The sequence below is a fragment of the Brassica napus genome, chromosome A3, assembly GCF_020379485.1.
Source record: "Brassica napus cultivar Da-Ae chromosome A3, Da-Ae, whole genome shotgun sequence".
NCBI classification, from domain to species: domain Eukaryota; kingdom Viridiplantae; phylum Streptophyta; class Magnoliopsida; order Brassicales; family Brassicaceae; genus Brassica; species Brassica napus.
The window spans coordinates 21,254,624-21,258,666 of record NC_063436.1 but is presented as its reverse complement, the minus strand read 5'-3'; the positions used below and the strand labels follow the sequence as shown (position 1 = coordinate 21,258,666).

The window sequence follows — 4,043 nt, the reverse complement described above, 5'->3', positions numbered from 1 at the left end:
TGGAAGATGCTTGATATGCTTCCCATCAGGCAAGGCTTCATAAGGAAACTTCTCCGTCTTTAGACCATCTCCAATGGCTTACTCTATTTTTTACTCTAAAATAGAGTAACTCTATAATAGAGTTTGAATTTGCTCCAATGGTACTCTATTTTAGAGTAGAAAATAGAGTGATGAACAAAAAAAAAAACAAGTTACTCTATATTTGGAGTAAACCTATTTTTCACTCTATTATAGAGTGAGAAATATAGTACTATTAGAGCATTTTTATTCTAAACTCTATTTTAGAGTGAAAAAATAGAGTGGAGTTGGAGATGCCCTTATAAGAATAGCTCTTTTCACACAAGCCAGTCTCAGCACTGAAGAAGAAAACAAAAAAAAAAAACCCTATGAAAATGGGTCGTTTCGAAGGATTTTATCTTAGTGTTGTTCTGAACAGGTTCTTGTTGTTCTTCATGATGCCACTCAATGCACCTCATGGATTTTATCTTAGTGTTGTTCTGAACAGGTTCTTTTATATAGAAATTGCTAAAATATCTTTTATTTTAATTACAGAATTAATATTAATGAAAATTATTTTTAAAAGGACATTTTTAGTTATAACAGGTTTAACGGGGAGATTTAATAGGAGTATTAGATATTATAAAAATTAAAATAAGAGTATTAGCTATTAAAAAATAAAATAATAAAAAGACATGTGAGATTGTAAGAAAAGTGGCGCACCTTTCGGATACGGATTATATACCTGTCACCAAGCTGTTGGTTTAAATTTGTAAGAAAAAATGAAAATCATTTTATCATTTAAAACTATTTCTTTTTTTTTCTTAGAAATTTTAAGGGAAATTTGATTATATAACCACCAAAAAAATTATAATTCAAAATCTAACTATTTTACCTATAAAGTTAGAGTGCACAACAAATTTTATATATAATTACCATTTTGTCTTTCTAAACAACCGGTGTAACTTCCTAGAAATATATATCACAATACTAAAAGGAAAATAACTAGAGCAGGGAGAGTGTCCACGTCAGTAAATTTAATCAGTCAATCATATGTCTCTAATTTGCCACGTCATTCGCTCATCTCCCCAACACAGAATTGCCTCGACCTCTCCGCTTCGTCTTCTTCCAAAGCGACGGAAGCAAACCGCCATTGCATCACTTCTGATTCTCCTTCGCCTCCACATCTAAGTCTCATAAAGTTCATGTATTTATCGTAACCCAAACGACATGAATCTTTTCCCCTCCCCTCCCATCCCATCATCTCCACACTTATATATCTCCCTTCTTCCTGGCTTCTCATTCTCACCCTATTCAGGCAAACGAAATTTTCAGAGAAAAACGATGACCGAATGAAGAAATCAACCGGCTCTGTTCTAAAATGATATCGCTCATGTCCAGAGATACTCAGAGCTACTACAGTTTCAGTTAATCAATTTCTGGGAAGCGAGGAACACAACGAAAGGTAGCTTCCTAATTGGTCTGGATCTTCTTTTATAGATGATCATCTGTGAAATCATGTTCTAACCCGATAATTTTGTCCATTTTGTAATATTAGTTTCTTTCAATTTTTGTGAAGCTGCTTCATGTTCTTTCTCGATTCATTCTTCAATCAAAAGATGGGTCAATGTGTGTTTCTTTCTCTTCTTCTAATTGTCAATTAGGTTTGCCCACAGCTGTTGGAGTACTTTAGATATGTAAGATCGAGACTTTTGCTTTTCAATGATTGTGGTGAGTCTGGTGGCCGAGCCGCACAATTGCTATATGTAAAATCAGTTCTTCCTTACAGTATGATGCTCACCAACAAGTTATAATCATCAACACTCATTTGCTCTGTCCTCATGATTCAACATTGTCTATGGTAAGAGATTGCAGCATGTACAATGTTTCACTCTTATTCACTATCACTGCTGATGATTTGCATCTTTCTGAACAAGACTGTTTTTGACAGGTTTATAAGATTCTCCAGTAGAACGATGAAAACATTTCCAAGTTTGATGCTTTTGTTCTGTTTGTATCGTAAAAGCTGTTTCTTTCTTTCACATGATGGCTTATTTACTTAAAAGTTATTTGTTTGTGTAGCTAATGAGGGCTCCTTGATGGTGTTATAGTCTACTGAAATCTCAGTTGATTATATTAGTTTCTTTGAAGATTGCAGGATGCCTTCATGAAACCGGTAAGATTAAAATCAGCAATCTTATTAAAGCCTTGAAGCGATAGATTCAGTTTTATGTTTATAAATGAACAATCAATTTGAACTGTTTTTCCTGTGTTGTATGAATTTGCAGATCTAGATGCTGCCACTAAAGGGAACCGATACATCCACTCTTGCCTCAGGTACTTCTATAATGATCTTGATGTTAGTCTTATCTGAACAGAGAGAACACTGCCTATTTACCAAATAATTTTTCTTCATATGGCTCCTTAGCCTTGACGTCTACATTTCAAATGCATTCACATTTGTGATTTTGAACAAGTTCTTCTGTGGTACAATTAGTAGACTGAACGAGGAGATTAAAGGCTTTGTGAAATCTGGCTTCTTGGTTGTGTCCTTAATATGGTTCTGTGGTTCAATTAGTAGACTGAACGAGGAGATTAAGTTTTTTTTGCTAACCACCATTACATGACAATGTTTTCTATATATAGAGGAAGACAAGCGTTAGGATCACAAGCCAAAGATCCAAATCTGAGTCAGTCAGTGCATTTCTCTGCTTTATTTACCTTTAAGCATATACAAACTTCACCAAAAACTCTAATTTAAGGCACCTTTTCCTATCTACACAGATAATATGTCAGAGATCTAACCAGATTCAGACAAGGCCAGCCATAGTTTGGTTCTTGGCTCATGCTTGGAGGCAGCGCACAGGGGAACAACGAAAATAATTCTTTAACTGTACACTAGACAACATTCAAGGTATTTTCTCTGTATTAACCTCCAAAATGAAACTAACTCACCTCTGAAACTTTATCACTTACCGCCAGCCTCTTCTTACTTCTTTCAGATTTTTTTCGACAAAGAGGAATGTGTAGAGTAAGTGAGCAAATCTTAAATATGCCGAAGAGATTTTCAATGCAACCAACGTGAAGGATGTTGTGGTTTACAATGCAATGGTTGAGGTTGTTAGCCGATCAGTTGAAACTATATTTTGTGTGGTGAATAAGAGAATAAAAGGAAATATTTACAAAACTGATGATTAATAAACATTTTGTATTATTCAGTTCAAATACAGCGAGCTCGAATATATATGGTTCTGTGAAACCAACAAGTTATTAAAATGTTTGATGATTTGTGTGTTTGTGTTCCTGTTTTGTTGGTGCGTTTGTAGAGGTTCCTTTGTCGGTAACTAAGTGAACACAAAGTCACCCTTCAAGAACTTATCCATGGATCTTGAACTCATTCATTGAAAATTGGCATTCATGGCAAGAATACATGATTCCATACTCCAAGCAACGTGTCTGATAATAGAAACACCGTCGACACCCACAATCTGAAATCAATCGTTGAATGCATAAGCATCCTCAGTCCGTGAATAAGTCACTCCTGTTTTTATAATCCCAGAAAAACATGAGATTTTGTTTTGAGTTCTCAGTTTACAGTAACAAATTGTGATGTTTTATTTACCTAAACCGGCTTTTGGAAATCAATAAAAGAGCTAATCTATTCGCAAATGTCTTCATATAAAATATAATTGTTATAAATATATTTATAATCAATGAGATCTTTTTAGTCTACAATAATTTAAATTTTCAAATCATAATGACAAAATCAACATAATGTTTAAACAGAGAATACAATTAATAAATTTGGTTATACTAATATTATTATATTTTAATCAGCCAATAAAGAAGAGTTATTCTGCCACGTTCCTACTGCTTCGTAGATCAAAGAAAACAAATGGGCCTTTCTTTTTTATCCCATTGAAACCCATATCCTGATCCAGAATTGATCTCAACTAAAACTCTATCGTTCATCGCCAAACACTCTTCATCTTCCTCGCTCCTATCTGCGTAACCCATCCGTTGCAGCCTGTTCCGATTCTCCCTAA

General features: G+C 34.3%; 1 long non-coding RNA gene across 5 annotated transcripts; it reads left to right on the top strand.

Annotated features, from left to right (window-relative positions):
* Window positions 1-963: 963 nt before the first annotated feature.
* Window positions 964-3,283, top strand: LOC106412439. 5 transcript variants are annotated; one of them, XR_007338362.1, is made up of 7 exons: window positions 964-1,462; window positions 1,662-1,694; window positions 1,787-2,173; window positions 2,286-2,334; window positions 2,644-2,691; window positions 2,782-2,911; window positions 3,000-3,283. It is a non-coding gene; the product is annotated as an uncharacterized LOC106412439 (long non-coding RNA). The 5 variants fall into 5 exon arrangements; XR_001282598.3 differs by having other exon boundaries at window positions 965-1,462; window positions 1,662-1,858; window positions 1,949-2,173; XR_001282600.3 differs by having other exon boundaries at window positions 965-1,462; window positions 1,662-1,858; window positions 1,935-2,173.
* Window positions 3,284-4,043: the final 760 nt, after the last annotated feature.